The sequence below is a fragment of the Phascolarctos cinereus genome, unplaced genomic scaffold (assembly GCF_003287225.1).
Source record: "Phascolarctos cinereus isolate Bilbo 61053 unplaced genomic scaffold, phaCin_HiC Scaffold_4;HRSCAF=312, whole genome shotgun sequence".
Taxonomy (NCBI): Eukaryota; Metazoa; Chordata; class Mammalia; order Diprotodontia; family Phascolarctidae; genus Phascolarctos; species Phascolarctos cinereus.
Genome location: NW_027555847.1, coordinates 26958614 through 26979091, shown reverse-complemented (window position 1 = coordinate 26979091; position 20478 = coordinate 26958614). Strand labels below are relative to the sequence as shown.

At 39.5% G+C, this 20478-nt stretch overlaps 1 protein-coding gene and 1 long non-coding RNA gene across 12 annotated transcripts in view; one reads left to right on the top strand and one right to left on the bottom strand.

Moving 5' to 3' along the window:
- The window catches only part of CADPS (calcium dependent secretion activator), a 572571-nt gene that overhangs the window by 70014 nt on the left and 482079 nt on the right, over positions 1 to 20478 (top strand). The gene's annotated exons all lie outside the window — the stretch shown is intronic.
- LOC110200990 (uncharacterized) overlaps positions 1 to 20478 on the bottom strand; it is a 61960-nt gene that overhangs the window by 5195 nt on the left and 36287 nt on the right. The window contains exon 2 of the long non-coding RNA XR_002322357.1: positions 1292 to 1377. This is a non-coding gene — a long non-coding RNA (uncharacterized LOC110200990). The remainder of the gene's footprint in view (positions 1 to 1291; positions 1378 to 20478) is intronic.

The window sequence follows — 20478 nt, the reverse complement described above, 5'->3', positions numbered from 1 at the left end:
AGTAACTTTGTGACCCTGGGCAACTCTTTTATCTTGTTTTATTTACCTGCAACAGGAGAGTGATAATAGTTCCTCCCTCATAGGTGTAAGATGTTTTTGGCTATCCCTGGTCAAGTCATTTAATCACATTGAATCTCAGTTTCCCCACTTGTGAATTGGAGATAACAACCTCTGTGTCTCAGGGTTGTTGCAAAGATCAAATGATATTTGTAAAATGTTTTTCAAGCCTTTAAATGTAATATCAATATTAATCAAATCCTCCATCATACCACCATTAATTAAATTAAGGCAGGGCAGGGTAAAACATATCTATTTTTATTTCCAGTTCTGATTTTTTTAAGGGTTCATTAGAGAACAGCCTGGAATGCTTGTCTCCAGGGAAGTTTCTGGATCAAACCCTGTCACCTCTGACCAGGGCAGATGAAAAGGACGGTAGAATTTGCCCAATGTGCATTGAGGCTGAAGGGAGTGACAGTTAGTGGATGGGCCATATCCAACTTGTCATGTCCAAGTAGTGCTTTAGAAAACTCTCACGTGGAAAGTGTCTCGGCTTCGTGCACTTCTGCAGAATAAAGTGGGCATCTGTGAGGAAGGAGGAGACGTCCTGAGCCTGCTGTTGGCTTTGGTTGATTCCCACTGCTTGAATGAACCTTTTCTCCTCCTTTTTTTCCCCCTATTTGCCATGAAGCGGAAATTGCTTCTTCTCTCCTAGCCTGGTGGGTATAATGTGTGGGCTTCTGAATGACTCTTCTAAAACCATGAATGGAGGGCTTTCAATCCCCTGCCACAGAATTCCCATAGGATGCTCTGTAGTCAGGCCATTATGACTACAAGCTAGTCTAATAGGAGACTGAGAGAATAAAGGCCCTCCCCCCACCCACCCCCTGCCTTCCATTGCAAATGGGCTTGATTAGAAGGAGAGAAAGACAGGGCTATTTCAAGCTCTGACTGTGGAGAACTCGATGGAGGTGAATTCCAAAGCCTGCTGCCAGCTCACTTTTGTCCTCACTTTTGTCCCATTTAGTGACTGGATGCAGGGTGATGGAGATCAGGAGAACTCTCCGTAATGCCTAGACCTGTAGGCAATTGGATTCCCTACTCCTTTATCATATCTCTATCGTGACTGAGGGAAATATATCATCTTGTTTTGAAATTTAAGCTTGGGTATAAGGATTGACAAAAGAGGTACCATGGCATAAGGAAAGCAGAATGTCTTTGAAAGCAGAGGACCTTGGTTCAAACCCTCTAACTGTCCCCTTGCCAGCAGCAAGACCTTGGGCAAGTCACTTACCCTTCCTCGACCTCAGTTTTCACATCTGTAAATGAGTAGGTTGGATCAGTGTCTTCTTAGGTACCTTTTATCTTCAAATCCATGACCTGGTGAAGGTGAAAAAAGGAGAGGGAAGCCACTTCAACCCTCTGGGCCTCAGTTTCTTCCTCTGTAAACCAATAGAGGTGGTGGAGTTCATGGCCTCTAAATTTCCTCTAGATTCTAAGTCTGTGAGCCTATTTATGTGCCCCTCTCTATTCTCCAGTTAGGCAAGGTGGGATAGGAAAGAGGGCATCTCCCTGTTTGCCATCCACTTCTAAAGTCATCAGCATGACCTCATTCTGATGGAAGGGAATGAGAGGCAGTATTGTACAATGGGAAGAGCAATGAATTGGGGATCATTTTAATTCTACCTCTGATGTTCATTACCCATGTGATCTTAGACATGACACTTAACCTCTCTAGGGCTCAGGATTTTCATTGGCAAAGCAAGGGGTTTGATCTAAACAGCCACTGAGGGTCCTTCAGAATCTAAATCTATAGCCCTGTGATGATCTCTGTGCCTCAGTTTCTTTAGCTGTTGGACTAGCTGACTTCTGAGGCCCCTTCCAGATAGTGCTAAATCTTTGATCCGAAGATGAATATTAAGAGGGGAAAGCATCATGATATAGTGGAAGGAGCAGTAGAGTAATAATCAGCAGACATAGGTCCTAGTCCTAGCACTGTTATTCATTAATTGTATGACCCTAGGTAAGTCTTTTCCCTTCTCTAGCCTCAGTTGTAAAATGAAAAGATTGTACCATATGACCTCTAAGGTCCTTTGCACTTCTAAGATCTTATTAATATTATGTAGAATACAAATATCTCTGAAGGCCTGAATTGTGTGTCTGTGCTGTCTTAGAGACCTCAGTGTCTACCACAGTACTTTTCATATAGTAGGAACTTAACGTTTGTTCAGTTGTGTTGTATCGAACCTCTATGACTATACTGGGAAACAGTAATGATACAACTCTAGGTTAAGAATCATTGAATTGAATCAAGGTTTCAGCTCTTTGTCAGTTTTGAAAGCTCAGGAAGTATGTGCCGTGTGTTTCTGCTCTCCTTGGTAGCCCTGCTGGCTGGAGAAAGATTGATTTCTTTTCCACCTTAGCATTGAAAAAGAAATGAGAAGCTGACAGTGAATAATTTGACTATTCAGGTTTCCCACTATTAATATGAAATGGTGTGATCTGTCTGACAGCTTTACAGCAGCCCCAACCCACCCCCACTCCCACCCCCCACTGCTATCAATTCAGGTGGAAGGGTCAGCTCTTATTACCACCACACTCCATTTCCAGAATCATCTAACTCAGATGTTAAAAATAACATGCTTCCAAAACTGGGTTGTTTTAATCACAGTTGGTTAGAACCCCAATGGATTAGAGCCACGAGATGGCAGGAGGGGGTGATGCTTTATAGTAACCTTCAGCCAGGGCAGTCTCCAGGGAAATAAATCTCCAGCAAGCTTCATCTACAGTACATCATAGGGTGACAGAATTTCAAAGGTGAAAGGGCCTACAGAAGACAAGTAGTTCAACTCCTCTGTGAACAAGAATTGCCTTTATAGCATATCCATTGAAGATCCCCCAAAAGAGTAAAGACACATTTCCTGAGACAGCCCAGTCCACTTGGGGATAGCCGTGCCTGTGAGAAAAGTTCTCGTGACATCAGTCCACCCGTTGCTCCTAGTTTTGCTCTCCAAGCCAAGCAGAATACAATTCTAACCCCTTTTCCAGGTGGATAGATAGATTAATGGGGAGATGGACAGATAGAGAGATAGATGAAGAATTTATTAAGAATTTACTACATTTCAGGCACTAGACTGCTGGGGGTACCCCCAGCATAAACACAAGCAACAATGACAGTCCTTACTCTCAAGGAGCATAAATTCCAATGAATTAGATTCTGATGGGGCTGGAAAAAAGGTGAATGGAGAACAAGGCTACTGGTGAAAAGATAGAGAAGACTTGAGAGTGAGATTTGGAACCAGTAGTAGAATGAGCATGGCCTAGGTAATTCATAAAATGGTCGTCAGGCCAGGGACTCACCAATCAGAAGAGGTAATGGACATATCTCCAGGGTGAGGATACTGGTAAAGGGGTGAAGTCCAGAGAGGGAAGCCAGTAGTGAATGAGCACAACCTGGGTACTTCATGAAGTTCTGTTCTGGGGGAAGGACTCACCAATCAACAGAGTGGGCTTTTCAAATGCTTGGAGACAGCTATCAACTCTCTACTATGTCTTCTATTCTCTAAACTAAACATCCCCATAGACTAAAGGCCCTTCACCTTTTCTGTTATTCTTCTCTGAGAACCTCCATCTCCTTCTTAAAATGTGGTCCTAGAAATGAACAAAATACTCCTGATGTATTCTGATCAGGGCAATATGCTATGAGATTAATATCTTACTTCTGGATGATCTATTTTCTCAATGTTACTGAAGAACTCATTAGGATTTTTGGCTGCCCTATTATATCCTTAACTTAGGTTGAGATTGCATTTCACTGAACAGCTTATATCCTTCACTGAAAGGGGACATTATGTAAGTAATTATTTTTTTAAAATGGTGAAGAAAAATTTAATTTACTCTAATTGAAAAAAAAATCCATAACCTCTTCAGAGGAGAGACATAAGAATGTGTGTTAATAAGAAAGAAGTTGGTAATCTGTGCTGTGGGGCATGAGAAGTAAGAAGAAAAATCAAAGGAAAAGAATGAACTTGCCAATGAAGTTGTCTGCTCTGTGTGGGTCGTGTCTGGGACTCTGATCACTCAGATGAGTTTGAGGCATGAAAATGTGTTTGGTGATTCATAACATCAACTAATTGCTTTGCTCTTTAAAGAGATGGCAACAATTGAAAGAGGAGAATAAAAAGTCGTACTCAGTGAACTCAATAAATATGTTTTAGAAAGATTATTTCTCAGGAACACACAATATCTCTTCCAGGGTGGACTCAGAACCAGAACAAATACAAATTCATGATTTCATAATACTTTGGCCAGTGCAGTTGTCTGTGGGGATTATGGGCCTGAAAAACGACATCCCTTAACTCCAAAGTCCACAATAAATTCTGCTTGGCCCAAGACAGCAGAACTAGGAATGGGAGTTGCAGAGAAACAGATTTAGGCTTGATGGTGAGCTAACAATTTCAGCTATCCCATAGTTCAGGGCTTCCTTGGGAGTTTTCCCCTTCCTAGAGTTCTTCAAGCAGGTGATTGGCCACTTGTCAAAGAGATCGTAAGATTCTTGCCGAGGTACCAGTTGTCTCAGTTGGCCTGGGAGATCACTTTCAACACTGTAATTATGTGATTGCTTATATTGTAGGTCATAGTGTAAGCCAGATGTGTTAAACCCAATGCCTGCTAAAAGCAAGCACCCTGCAACCCCCCCCCATTCTTACCTGTTCTACAAGATTTGATAACTACACTGATAAAGATAAACTGATAAAATCTTATTATCAGTTGAAATATAGATGTGGCCAATATGCATGTCACTATTTTGTTATACAATAAGAGGGAGACCTATTTGCTACCCATCAAGAAAATCCTTTATAAGAAACTTAGAATTATAGGATAAAGATTTTAAAACTCTAAGCTATCTCAAAGGCTGCCTGGTTTAATCTTCTTATATGACAGATGACTATTTGAGTCTGGGAGGGGTTGAACATCTTGGCCAATGTCACACTGGTTGTGAGTGGTCGAGCCAGAATTTGAACCCGTATCATCTGACTCCAATGTGCTGTCCATTGTACCAAATAGCAGTAATTTACAGCAAATCGTATTTCTAAAATGCTTTAGAGTTCACAAAGGATTTGCCACAGAATAACCTTATGAGGATGTTATTATAAGTATCATTATATTCATTTTCTGGATGAGGAAACTTGAGGTTAGGAGGGGCCAGATTAATTGCACAAGGTCTCATGGCATGGTAATTGTCAGTCAAGATATAGGCCCAAGCCTTCTGACACTAAGTCTGGTTTTCTTTCCTCTATGGCTTTCATGATACTAAAGAATTTCAGGCAAGGCCCTCCCTTAGTCCACAGAGTGTTCGCTTACAGACCACTGACTGCTTGACACAGTAATTTTGAGGGAAGAAGAAATTGAAAACTAGTGGTAAGAGCCACTTCAAGTGAAGATAAGTGATCTTAGAGCTAATCTGATCCAATCTCCCCATTTTCCAGATAAGGATAGTGAAAACCAAAGATTGGCTTGTCAAGGCCACATATTTTTAGGTGGCAGAGTCCAGATTTGAATCTAAGTCTGTCCTCTGACTCTAAATCTAGCGCAGGGGAAGGGGGGGGGGTCATTCCATTAGATTACTTACTTCTGCAAGGGAAAGATAAGAAAAATATATTTTGATTTCTAAAAATGTTCAGAAATACACCATGATAATTGGAAACAATTTTCAAAAAGAGAAATACAATCATCAACCACATTTAAAAAGGGCTCCAAATCACTAAAAGAAATGCAAAAACAAATCTGAGGTTTCACCTCTGCCAGCAAATTGACAAAAAACAATTAAAATGAAGATAATCGACATGAACTGGGCTATGGGAATAATAACAGTAGCCAGAATTTACAAAGCGTGCTGTACAAGTTATTTCATTTCATCCTCATAACAACCCAGGAGAGAGGCGTTTATTATTATCCCCATTTTACAGATGTGGAAACTGAGAATGAGAGTGATTAAGTAACTTGCCCAGAATCCTGCAGCTGGCAACTGTGCAAGGTGTGATTTGAGCCCAAGTCTTCCTGACCCAGAGTTCAGTAGCTCCAAGTTCTGGCTGCCTCCAGACAATAACTGCTGTCTGAGTTGAAAATGAGGCAAACAATTCAGAATTGTGCAGGAAAATTCACTAAATTCTTCCTACCCTTTGACTCAGAGGTGCTGTAGCTGGGTCTATACCCCAAGCCTGTCATAGACAGAATAGGTCCTTTATATTCTAAAATACTCATAGCAATATTTTTTGTGGTAGCAAAAAACTAGATACCAAGTGGGTGTCCATCGACTGGTAAATGGCAGAATAAATTGTAGTAAATGAATATAGAAGAATATAATTGCGCCACCAGAAACAATTAATGGGAGGAATTCACAGAAACATAGTGAGACATGAAGCTCTGATTCAAGCAGCCCCAAGAACAATTTGTGTAATGAGCACAATCATGTAAACCAATATTAACACAAAATACCAGCTGCACTCAGATTAATTGCAATGACCAATCTTAGTTGCGGAAAACAGATGATGAAACCCGTGTTCCTCCTCTCTGTTGAAAGGGAAGGGATTGTGACTATAGTGTACTGCTTTCCTATCAGTGCACTTAAACTGAGGGTGAATTTTTCTTTGTTCTTAACCTGGGGTCTGTGAACCTTTCTGAAAATATATTTGGAAAACTGTGTTTCAACATAACTGATTTTCTTTGTACTCCTATATGTTTTATCTTATACAATTTTAAAAAAATTCTGAGAAGAGATCCTCAGGTTGCCCTGGATGGTCAAAGAGTCTATAACGAATAAATAAAAATTAAGATTTCATGTTCTAAAGGAAGGTTAAATGAGAACAGGAAAGGGGCATATTGGGAAACTGACTATGATGTTTAAAATAGCAATTCAGAAAATGTAAAAACCATAAATTCATAATCATAAAAATCATAAAATCATACATCATAACATTAAACTTCTCTCTCATTTTCTTCTTTTTTTGGCTTGTGGCTCCAGCTACTTCTGCTTAGGCAAAAAAGAAGTGAGGAACTGAGGAAATCGCTCAAAATATTCTGACAAACAATGCCACTTTTGAGACAACACCCCTTAAGGGCTGAATTGCCTGTCTTGGTTATCTCCATCAATCAGACTTAGTGAGCTATTAATCACTTCTCCCTTTCACCCTGATTGCCTAGGGAGGCACCCAATAGAACCATATTTTTGTGAAATAAGAAATTCAAGTGATTTCGCATTTCCTTGGAAAGCCACAGTACACCCTGATGAAGAAATGAAAGAAGAGACCAGGGAAGGATGATCTGCCATTCTTCAAGAGTCGCCTTCCAAACTCATAACCAGGAGATCCTGGTCTGTCGTTTCTGCATTGGGAAGGCTCTCTGAACAATTAAATACTATTTATGGAGCAGTGATATTTACCAAAAGTTGACCGAGATTACTTTATATCAGGCTAAACACTGGAGTGGAATTTAGGGAGCAAAACATGATAGCAGAATTCCCTGAAATGGAGATGAAAAGCCCCCTCAATCTGAAGGATATGGAAGGCCAGCCCAAATCAGTAAAAAAAAAAAAATCTGAGTCAATGAAAAGTTTAGACGATACAGCATATTTTCGATGTAGTTTTTAATGACTTCAAAGAAGCCTGTATCACAGGATAAGATAGAAATGGATTCTAAGAAGCAAACTGAGGGAAATTAATGTACTGATTATAGGGAATTATATGTTTATATTATATAATAATGTATCATAGACAGACTTATTTTAACATGTGAGATTGAATAACAGATCCCAGTGGTTGAAAACCTATTCATCAAAGGAATTATGAATTTCAAAGCTACTTGTATTAGAATGAATTCCCTGATAGCATCCAAATAATACTCTAAAACTTTCTCTCCACATACATACTCCAATGGATATGCAACCACATTGATATGGATATTTCCCCCAATAATGCAGATTAGAACCCACCTATGAAACTCTGATTCATATCTTTCCCTGTGTTTGCTATGAGGGACAAACCTAATAATATTCTGGGAGTCTTCCTCACTCCTTTCTGATACAGCAAAGACACTCACACAACACATGATCTGTCCATTACTCTTGGCATGTGACCAGCTCATCATTTTAGCCTTTAGACAGCAAGAGAGGCTGGACAGCTGGCAACAGTCTGATATGCTAGGAAGAGCACTGTCCATGGACTCAAAGGGCATGGATTCAAATCTTGCTTCTTATCTATGATACCATGATTTTTGTGACATAAGAAGGCCAATAGGAATAGAGGAATTTGCAAGCCTATTGAAGATGAGAGGAAGAATGAATGAACCATTTCATTTTAGACTTAGAGATCTAGTTTCTAATCCTGCCTTTGTCACTTGGACAAGTCACTGACTGATTCTGGGCCTCAGTTTCCTTATTAGTTAAAAAATGAGGAAGTTGAATTAAATGACTTCTGATATCCCTTCCAGTTATAGATCTAGAACCCCATGAATATGAATGCTTGTTGTTGTTTGTTTCTTTGTATTTTTCTGGGGGAGGAAAACTTTTAGCTATGCTATGTCCTACAAAATTTCCCCCCATAGCTTCTAGTTGGAATTGGGTGGATGAATGGAGTATTTTTAAAAATAAATTTAGGTTTCCTTGGCTTTACTTGTCTCCCTGGGAAGCCAGGGACAGCAGGAGGGCCAAGAGAGACACCATGAATGTCTATTCCTATATACCAGAAGTAATAGGGCCAAAAGCAAAGCGAACAATGTCGGCTGAACCCTGCATTGTGCTCTCATCACCTCCCTTCTTCCCCTCCCCCAGAGATCCCACATTCCCTTCCTTTCACAACTTGACCTCAAAGCTTCTCCTCTTTGATTCAATGCCTGTAAATGGAGGATTTGTTCTCTCCTTCACCTCCATGCAGAGATGATGCTCAAAAGAAATGATATGAATAGCAGAAATAATCCACAGTAATGTTGCCTGGGCTTCTCACTTTTAAGAGGAGAGAGAAAAAAATCCTGTAAATAAAAAGAAATTAGAAATTGCTCTAATGCTTTGTAATCCTCACTATAGCTACCCAATATTAAAGTATTAATGTCAGATGCATGTTATAGATTTTTTTAAGGCAGCTATAATACAGAGCTATTTCTAGGGGCCTTTCAAAACACAAGCAAGAAATGTTTCAGAACATATTTTTGCTGTCTGCAGCTGTAATCCCTAGTGGGCTGCTTTTCTCTAGAGGGGAAACACTAACAAATTTATAAAACTAATGAATTTGGTGAAGCTTGACAGAGGTAAAAATTGGCTTGAATAATGGACTACCCTGAACTTTCATTTGGCATCCACTTGCAAATAAATCTCCCTGACTTGGATATATTGTGTTAAGCTTCCAAAGTCAAAAATCTAAATTCCATTCTTCTGGAATGAGGCTCTTTCTTTATATATATCTGAAAGTAGGGTCTTGGTAGTGCAGTAAATAGAGCACTGTACCTAGAGACAAGAAAATCTGAGGTCATAATCCAACATCAGACATTTACCAGCCATATGACCATGGATAAGTCACTTCACCTTTGTCTGCCTCAGATTTTTCATCTGTAAAATGGGGATAATAATAACACCTAGCTCCCAAAGTTGTTGCAAGTATAAAATAGCATGTGTAAAGTGCTTTACAAACTTTAAATGGTAGTTATTAGTGTTAGTTATTAAATGCTTTACAAACTTTAAAAATGCTAGTTATTAGCTATTTTTTTGTGTCATGAATCCTCCCCCAACCCCAATCTGTGCAGTCTGATGAAGCTTATGGACCCCTTTCATGCTTTTAAATGAGCAAAATAATATACACAATTATAAAAGAAACCAATTGCATTGAAATATAGTTATCTAGATATTTAAAAAACAAGTCCCCAGTCCCCAGGCTAGGCAACTTTTGTCTAGGAGCAAGGATCAACACCCTCCTGAGCAATGGTTCTCTGTCTACAGAAGACAATCGATTTGAAGTCTGAGAGGACCTGAGATGTTTTCTAGTTCTTCTTTCTCATTTTATAGAGAGAGAAACTGAAGTCTGTGGAGGCTAAGTGACTAATTATAGTATTAGAGATTTAGAGCTCGAAGAGATACTTCACAGCCATCTTGTCCAACCCCTTCATTTTACGGACAAGGAAACTGAGACCAAGGGAAGTTGTCATTCAGATAAGTGTCAGGGGCTGGATTCAAACCCAAGTCACTCTGTTATGGAAGCAAGGCTCTTTTTATTGTACTAAGAGATTTTATGGTTGAGAAATCAGAAAGCAGCAAGAGGGAGAGCCAGGAGGACCTAAAAGAAGACCAGTTCATCTCCTTCCTTCCTTCCTCCCTTCCTTCTTTCCTTCCTTCCTTCCTTCCTCCCTTCCTTCCTCCCTTCCTTCTTTCCTCCCTTCCTTCCTTCCTTCCTTCCTTCCTTCCTTCCTTCCTTCCTTCCTTCCTTCCTTCCTTCCTTCCTTCCTTCCTTCCTTTTTGTTTCTTTCCATCTCCTAACCCCCATTCGCTCAGTGGTCATGTCTTGTATATTCTATCTTGGTGGTGTCTCTCAACCCTTCCCTTCTATGTAGCCTTTGGCCCTCTACTCTAATTCGGGTGCTTATGAGAACTCATCTGGAGTCTTCTAGTATCCCCCAATTGGTTTTCCAGCTTCTAGTCCTTCTCCTCACCAATCCATCCTTCTCATAAATGCCGTAGAGGTAGAGTGTATACAACATGGTAGTTGAATTGAAGGCCAGTTAAGCTACCCAGCTTGGCTAGGACCATGAGGACCCAGAACAACAGTTTGGTGTCACTGGCTCCCACCTGCCCTGCAGGATCACAAGTCCTAGCAAATGGCTGGTTTCACTTGGTGTGCCCTGGACTTGTGGTTTATTCCATTCCCTGTCTTGGGTATCAGTAGTGCTCCTGAGACTTTCCTTTACAGATTAAACGTGCCTTGGAAGATAATTTGCTAATGTGAGTCTGGGCCTTTCCTAAGTCTCAGGGGGTGGAAAAAGGCAAAATGACTTTGTCTAGACATAAGCAAAATGAAATGGAAAAGTCAAGTTGTAACCACGAATTCAGAGCCCACAATCCTGCCAGAATGGTCCAGACCAGTCCACAAATGGTACTATCCCCTGTATACCAGATACTGAACTAAATGCCAACTATCCAAAGGCCAAAGTAACAGTTCCTGATTTCAAAAAGCTTACCATATTAAAATATCACTGGGTGGGACAACGTACGATACACATATATAGCATGCAGACATACATACATGTGTGTACATAAATATGCATACATACAAACACAGGTGTATATGTGCATGTGTGTATATACACATACACAAAAAATTGATACAAGGTCATTTGGGTGGGGGAGGCACTAGTACATGGGGAGATCAGGAAAGGCTTCACACAGAGGAGGAGTTCTTAACCTGGAATCTGTGGGAAGAGAGATTTCTCTCCCTATAGAAATATATATGCACATATACATGTATGCATGTATGTAGAGAGAAAGAGAGATAGATACATATGTGTGTCTGTGTCTGTGTAGGGAGAGAGATACATATCTATCTCTCTATGCACACATATTTTTGTATGTATGTATATATACATATATTCATATGTATGTAATATAATACCTATTTCAACATAATTGTGGATTTTATTACAGATATGCATATAATAACTATTTTAATATAATTGGTTTTCCTCATCCTAAGTATTTTATGCATTTCAAAACATCCTGGGATGTCTATGGGTTTCATCCAGATTGCCAAAGGAGTCCCTGACACAAAATAACATGAAAAGCCACTCCAAGGTAGAAGTTAATATTTGAGCTGAGCCTTGAAGGAAACGAGGGGTTCCAAAGGGCTCCCCAAGGGGTAAGAAGGGAACACAATCTAGTCACAGAGGAGAGGCACCATGATAAGAGATAGAATAGCAAGTATGAAGAACAGCAGGAAGGCCAGTTTAGCTGGACCAGAGTGTTTGAGGGGGAAGAATGGGTGATAGGGCTGGGAAGGTAGGTTGAGGCTAGCTTTTGAAAGGCTTTAATGTCAAACAAAGGACTTTATATTTGATCGTTGAAGTAACAGGAAGCCACTGGTGGAACTCATCCACAGTGGAACTCATTTAGTGGGGAAGGGGCAGCATGCTGAGCATGCTTTGGTGTAGGAAAAATATTTTGGTTGTTGTTTGGAAGATGGACCGGAGTAGATAGAGATTTGAGGCAGAAAGTTCAATTGGGAAGCTCTTGAGAAAGCTTAGGTGAGAGGGTCTGAATTAGTAGGGTGGCTGTGCGAGTGGAGAAAAGAGGACCAACTTTTTACGAATTACATTTCTTAGTTGACCCTTCCCATTTCACTTGTAGAGACACACCCAGGGATAAGTTTCATGGGCTATTTTAGCCTCATTTCCAAAGGATTTTAGTTTAGATTTTTTTCTAAGAAAAAATAAAGTTTGTGTTAATTTGAAAAAAATCCAAAACTTATATCTGTATTTCAAAAAGTCCTGAGACAGAGAAATAGAGCATTTTGTTAATAAAGCTCTTGGGATACACGACGGCTATTGATCCACAATTTCATGGATAAGGATTCTTATTCCAATGATACAGAATTACATCCATCTACACCTTCTTACCCTGTGAGTTTCTTGTCATGGCCCTCCCATAAATCTTACACATTGAATCTACCCAATATACTAGGAGCTTTACTTTATACTCTTGACAAAGACACTCAATAAATGTTTAATTGATTGACTGATTGATCCATGGATACCAATGGAACACACAGACTATTCAATGTTTATCTCTTCCTGGCCTACCTTCTTCTTCATACAGCTCTCTGATGGGTATCCCTTACACCTTTTTTTTTCCCCATTGGTTGATAATGTGCCAAAGTTGGTATGGATGGTATATGATCATACTATCCATGGACTTTTCCATTGCCTTTGGAGTGACTCTCAATTTAAATGCTTCAAAGATTGTAGCACTGCATCACTCATAAATAGAAATCATCATGGTTTCAAGAGTTTTTAAAATAAAATTGTATTAATATCTTTTGTATATTACCTAAATTTCCTCTTATAGTCACCCCTCAAGAGTCATCCCACATAGCAATTTTTTTTTACCACGAGAAATGTTTTAATTTTTTTCTTGGTTCACTTCACACTATTTGATAAAAAATTACTTATGTGAGGCTAACCTCCTTATTGTTATCACTGTTCAATCACTTTAGTTAGGACTGATTTTTTGTGACTCTATTTGGGGTTCTCTTGGCAAATATACTGGAGTGGTTTGTCATTTTCATGTCCAGCTGATTTTTTTCAGATGAGGAACTGAGGTAAATGGGGTAAGTGACTTACCCAGGGTCACACAGCTAGCAAGTATCTGGGGCCATATTTGAACTCAGGAAGAAGAATCTCCCTAACTCTAGGCCCAGCAATCTATCTACTACAATACCTAACTGCCCCTGATCTCCTTTAGGGGCACATTAACTAAGAATATTGCAGTATAAATCAGCCATGTTCTATTTCTTGGTTGTGTTTCTTAAAAATGGGTAGAAGCGCATGAACCTACTTAAATCATTTGTGGGAAACACATCAATAATTCTGTAATTGAGTGATCACTAGATTATAATTAGTCTGGTTATGTCATATAATTTATTGTTGCTGTTTAGACCTACAATTTCATTTGATTTAGGGAACTCTTTCTATAAGTTCAATCGATAAAATCTGCAACTTGAAATAGTAAGGAGTTGCCCAAGGCACTGAAATGTAAGGTGACTAGCCTGTAGTCACATGACTAAGATGTGTCAGATGTGGAACTGAAGCCCAGCTCTCTTTGACTCCGAAGCTCACCCACTAGTCATTATACCGTATATTTCCTCTATTCTCATTTATATCCCAAATTAAAAAATAAATATTATCTATCATTTATTCCTTAGTAACTATAACCAAAGGTAATGTGTATCTGAATGTTTTCCTCCTTAAATTAAGGTTTTTAAAAATTATTTTAAATTTAACATTTGGAGGCAATGTAGTACTATGTAAGAATGCTAATCTAGAGTTAGAAGACTTGGGTTCAAATTCTCTTTTCTGTGTGCCCTTAGGAAATTCATTTCACCTCATTAACGCTGTTTCTTCATTAGTAACAGGAGGAGATCAGATTTGGTGACCACTAGCATCCCTCATCTTAGTGAGTTCAAATCCAGCTTCAGACACTTACTAAGCTATGTGACCCTGGGCAAGTCACTTAAACTTGTTTGCCTCAGTTTCCTCACCTGTAAAACTTATCTGGAGAATGAAATGGCAAACCACTCCAGTATCTTTTTCCAAGAAAACCCCGAATGGGGTCACCAATAGTTGGACATGGCTGAATGACTGAACATCAACAACAACAGCATCCCTTTCAGTTCTCAAATTCTATGAGCCAACATTTTGTTATAAGGCCCTTTCAGCTTTAACATTCTCTGAGTTAACATGCTGCCTTCAAAGGCCATTTTCAAGTTTAACATTTTATGCCCTAACATTCGGTTCTAAGGTCTTCCTTTCAGCTCTAACATTCTATGATCTAACATTCTGTGTTCCAAGGCTCTTTCAGCTCTAACATTCTGTGATCTCACATTCTGTCTTCAGGTCTAAGATTCAATGCTCTGACATTTCGTGTTCTAAGCTCCCCCTCTCAGTTATGATATTCTGAGTTCTAACATTCTCAATCCTAGCTCTAAAATTTGATGTTTTAACATTTAGCCTCCTAAAATCCCCTTCAGCTCCCATATTTTATGTTCTAAGGTATTTTGTTTCTTCTCTAAATGCCTGATCCTAAGATCTTTGCAAGTCTAATTATTCTATTTTAGTTGATGGTACCAAATTCAAACACTATTACCATGTAAGTTTCCTGGTCAGGATAAAATGAAGTATTAGAGAGGAAATGAGAGAGGGAAAGAGACAGAGACAGGTCAACAGATAGAGAGATGATGTCACCAAAGAGAATTAACCAACCCTATGATCTTACAAGTGAGAAAGCTGACACAGAGTTTTGCAGTGTCTTCCTTGAGGTAACATAGTTAATAAGGGCAAAAACTATTTTTGGAGTCCCTGGCTGCAAATTCACATCTTTTCTTTTTTCCTCCCCAGCATGGAAGTGCACAACCTTTATAGCTCTTTAAGTACTTTAGCTTGTCCTTAAATTTGCTGATTTGGTCTGGTTGTAAAATATTTCTGGAGGCTATTAGAGCTGAATGGGAAATCATTTCCCGTCTGAGTTCAAGCTTGTCTTGGAGCTCACCAAGTGGTTTCAGGGAACAAAAGCTCCCAACCATAGTTGATTCTGCATATTACTGTCTTCGGTATTTTTGTCATCTCAGCATTTCCTTTTCTTAGACAATTTCCTTCCCACCTATCTAACGTGGGAAAAGCCTGGGATTCAATTTAATTCAAGTCAATAAGCACATATTAAGCTCCTAGTGTGTCCAAGGCATTGTGATAGGTGTTCAAGACACAAATATAAAACCAAAGCAGCCCCTGCCTTCAATTATCTTACATTCCGAAGGAGGATTCTTACAATCTGCACCCAGGTAAGCCAATACAGCTGGGAGTTCCCAGAAGGCTTCATGCTGGAGGTAGAATCTGAGAGGACCTTGAAGGAGGATGTGTAAAGTGTATATCACTAGTGGGTCCATTTCCTCAAAGAGATGAGTCAGATTCAGCCTAGAGGGCTTACCCTGAAACATAATTCTTATGGCTCATTTTGCCACAGACAAGGCCCAGGGGCTCTGGGAACATCTTGCTACAGTGGAAAAAAAAATATATTTGGAGTCTGAAGGCCAGGATTCATATCCCATCTCTATCACTTACAACCTCCCTCAAGTATCCCATCTCCAAGGGCTACAGTAATAACAATAGCAACACTAAGAATGACACATAGCATTAGGTGGCACTTTAAGGTTTGCAGAGCATTTTACATATGTTATCTTATTTGAATCTCCCGATAATCCCCGGAGGTAAATGTTATTATTATCTTCATTTTACAGGTTAGGAAACTGAGGCTGAAAGACATTAATTTACTTGTCCAGGGCCATGCTGCCAAATAAATGTTTGAAGTATGATTTGAATCAGGCTTTCCTGATTTCTTGTCCAACACTCTATCCACTGCATCATCTAACTATAGCTAGACAGATATCTCCTAGATCTGGAGCAGGTACATAGTAGCGTGGATAGACTGCTGGGCCTGGAGTCAGGAAGGCTCATCTCGCTGAGTTCAAATCTGGCCTCAGACACTTCCTAGCATGTGACCCTGGGCAAGTCACTTAACCTCGTTTGCCTCAGCTTGCTTATCTGTAAATGAGCTGGAGAAGGAAATGGCAAACCACCCCAGTGTTTTTGCCAAGAAAACCCCAAATGAGATCATGAAGAGTCAGATACAACTGAAGAACAAGAACAACTCTAGATCTGCTTCATCTGTATATCCCAGAGAGATCATACAAACAGGAAAAGGACCCACATGTACAAAAATATTATAGCAGCTCTTTCTGTGGTGGCAAAGAATTGGAAATTGAGCGGATGCCCATCAACTGAGAAAAGGCTGAACAAGTGTGGTATATGAATGCAATGGAATACTGTTGTGCTATAAGAAATGAGGAGCAGGCAGATTTCAGAAAAACCTGGAAAGACTTGTATGGTCCGATGCTGAGTGAAGTGAGCAGAACCAGGAGAACGTTGTACACAGTGTGAAAGCTGACTTTGATAGACTTAGCTCTTCTCAGCACTGCAAGGATCTAAGACAGCTCCAAAAGATTCACAATGGAAAATGCTATCCACAGCCAGAGGAAAAACTGTGGAGTCTGAATGCAGATCAAAGCACATTATTTGCTCTCCTTTTCTTTTGTTGTTTTGTTTTGTTTCTGCATTCTCGTGATTCCTCCCATTAGTTCTAATTCTTCTTTACATCATGACTAATGTGAATATATGCTTAATATGAATGTATAAGTACAGCCCCTATCAGATTGCCTACTGTCTTGGGGAGGGGGGAGAAGAAGGAGGGAGAGAAAATTTTGAACTCAATAGCTTAGGGAAGTGAATGTTGAAAACTAAAAATTAATTAATTATTTTTAAAAAGAGTCTTAAGGGTCTTCACATGGCCAACAGGGAAAATTTTGAATTCTTTTGCCTGGCATGGAGGTCCCCCCAATCTGGCACCTCCCCTACTTCACTGGCATACATTGCTCCCGTTCTCCTTTACACTCCAGCCAGACCAGACTATCACTACGCAAAGCTACTGTGCCCGTTCCTGTCTCTCACACTGTTTCCTTCCCCCAGACTCCTTTCTCTCCTGTCATTACCTGCTGGATTCCTAATGTTGAAAACCCAACTCAAACACGACCTTTTCCATATAGCCTTCTCTGATCTCCTTAGAAACCTACTCTGCCCCCAGTCCTGGTCCTCACATAGTCCTAGCTTTTGTACCTATCTAATGTCCCGGCTGTGCACCATGGGATATTGTCATTCTCTACGTATGTCCTATCCTCTCATTAGACTGTAAATTCCACAAGGGCAGGAAGCATGTTATCTAAATGTTATGTTTTCCCTAACTTAGTACAGTGCTTCCCATTTGGGAGTCATTTAATAAATGTTTATTTATTTGAATTTAATTCATCCTGGAACTCAGATTCTTCTCAGACAGGCTTGCCATTTTTTCTGGTCTGAGGCCTCTAGCATCATACATACTGAGACTATATGAGATCAAGGATGAGAGGTAGGAGGTACCTGAAAGGTCACACAATCTAGCCCCTCTGTTTAATAGATGAGAAAGCTGGACCCATGTGAATTGCCCAAGATCATACTTGTAGTAAGTTACAACGTCTTAATTTGAACCCAGGTCTTCTGACTCCAAATAAGAATATGAACCATATAATAAATAATAGCTCACATTTTTTTTTCCTTTTTTGTCTTTGCATCCCCAGCACCCAACCTTGTAGGTGCTTAATGAATGTGTGTTGATGGCTTGCTCTAGGTTTCCAAAATACATTCTTCCTTCCAACCACCCTTTGAGGCAGGTGTGTTATTATTCCCATTTCATTGCTGAAGAAACTAAGTCTCACAAGGGCAAATGGCTTTCCCAGGAACATGTGGCTGATGAGTTTCTGAGGCAGGATTTGAACCCAGGTCTCTCTCTTAGTCTCCAGGTCCAGGACTTTATTCATTTTACTGTTGTCTCTAGGTTATCTAGAATGCCGTGTCACCAGCCATTCTGGATAACACAGATTTAGTGAAACAAACTAGGTTGGGAATTAACAGTTTGACTATTGCTTATCTTTGCCTTTCAAAAACCATTGACCTTCAGTTTCTGGGTTAACAATGGATCTAAAAAAATAACAATGAATATATTATATTGCAATTTTCTTGACTGAATTATCTCAGCCAGTGAGTGTCTTCTTCCAGCCTCCGATAAAGCACTCTCATTGGCCTTGGGGATCGATTGGTCAGCATTCTAGTCAACATAAAATTTCTTTCTATGGCTTTTATATGCAAATGACTCCCAAAGTAGTGTGAAGAAGTCCATCAAACTCCCAAATTGGATGTTGGGCTGTTGCATTGTGTTTTGAAAGGACAGCAAAATAGTTTGCCATTGGTTTCTTTCTTGATGAGAAATCAGCCCCGGTTATAAATGAATTTATTAATATCAGTGATCAAGGTACCTGTTTTCCACAAATGCTTTTATTATCAGTTATAGCTTACTGTATCTTGTTGGTATTTTTGTTTGTCCTTCTTTCTCAAAGAGGATGATGGAAGGAGATGCCATGACTCGCAAGTGAATTGGATTTAGATGCGGCAGAGCTGTGCAAAGTCACCAGCCTCACTTTCTCTTCCGGAGCCATCTGGGTCCAGTGTCAAGATATAGATCAGGATGACTGGAGATGGCCCCAGATGCAGTGGGAGACCTGCGCCTTTTCAACCTAAGGTCTTTTCCAGATCTCAGTTTGATTGAGGCAATGCCACCTCAGTGATTAAGGCTACATAATCTTAACATCCTAACATCTCTATGAAGTATATAGTCCAGGTATCACCCTGGATACATGAGGAAACTATAATTCAGAGAGGTTAAGGTACTTATCTATAGCCACACAGCCAGTCACTGTCCAAGAAACCCAGGTCTTCATTGCACCATGCTGCTAGTCATATATTATATTCCTTATTGACAAAGGTTTCTAGTATCATGAAAATTAATTCAATTTGTGGAATAAAACAAGAATGTCCATAACATGGTACAATAAAAAAGATGATTGTGCATGAAACCACAAACTCACTATGCCCAACGTGCTATTCCTTTTAAATACATGACAGTTATTTTGTAAATTTCCTTTTTTCCCCCTTTTTTCTTCCTTCCCCTCCTACCTCAGAGACAATTAAATTAAGGTAAAATCTTCTGGGAATGAAATTCTTTATAACAAAGTTAATTTTGTTAAAACATTAAGTTTCATGAAAATGTCAACCAGGATCATGGCCAAATGGTAGATAGACTTCTGTTTGCTATGCTATTTGATTAATGTTTCATTAAATTTCATTTTTCAATGAACAAACATTTGTTTTTCTCTTGCTCCTACTCCTCACCTTTTTGAGAAAGAAAAAAAAAGAAAAAACTCTCATAATAAATACAGTCAAGCCAAACAAATTTGCATATTGATCATGTATGTTTCATTGTGTCCCCTGAGTCCTCCACTCCTCGTCAGGAGGTTGTCAGGGACATAACTAAGGGCAGAATCAAGTCTTTGGCCTCACATGCCAAATACATGAAGGGTGAACAGCAATTCTTTTTCCTTGGCTATCATCCCTGTGCCTTGAAGGCTACTTTGGTAACCAGGCTAAGACATGCTATGAAGATATTGCCCTCTCCCGTTCCACTACCAGGCTTGCCAACCCTCCTCCTTATCTTCTCCTAGAGCAGGGATTCTTAACTTGTATTTTTTGTACCATGAACTCTTTTGGCAGCCTAGTGAAGTCTCTGGACCTCCTCTCAGAATAATGCTTATAAATACATAAAATAAAATGCAGATGATTACAAAGGAAACCAATTATATCAAATATGCTTATCAACATGTATTTTTTAAATACAAATTTACTGATCCCAGGTTAAGAAACACTGTCCTACAAAAGATGAGAATAGTCAGTGTTAGAAAGTTTACGGAATTATCGATGTCGAGGAGTTATGGAAAGATAGGCATACCAGTACATTGTTGGTGGAGCTGGGAAATGATATAATCACTTTGGAAAGCAACTTGGAATTATGCAAATTAAACAACTAAAATTTCCATACCCTTTGGAATGGTTCCAAAGGGATTCCATTATTGGACTTATATACCAGGGAGATGACTGATAAAAAGAAAGTCACCATATATACCTAACAATTGATAGCAGCAGTGTAATGATAAAGAACTACAAACAAAATAATTGCCCATTGTTTGGGAAATAGCTAAG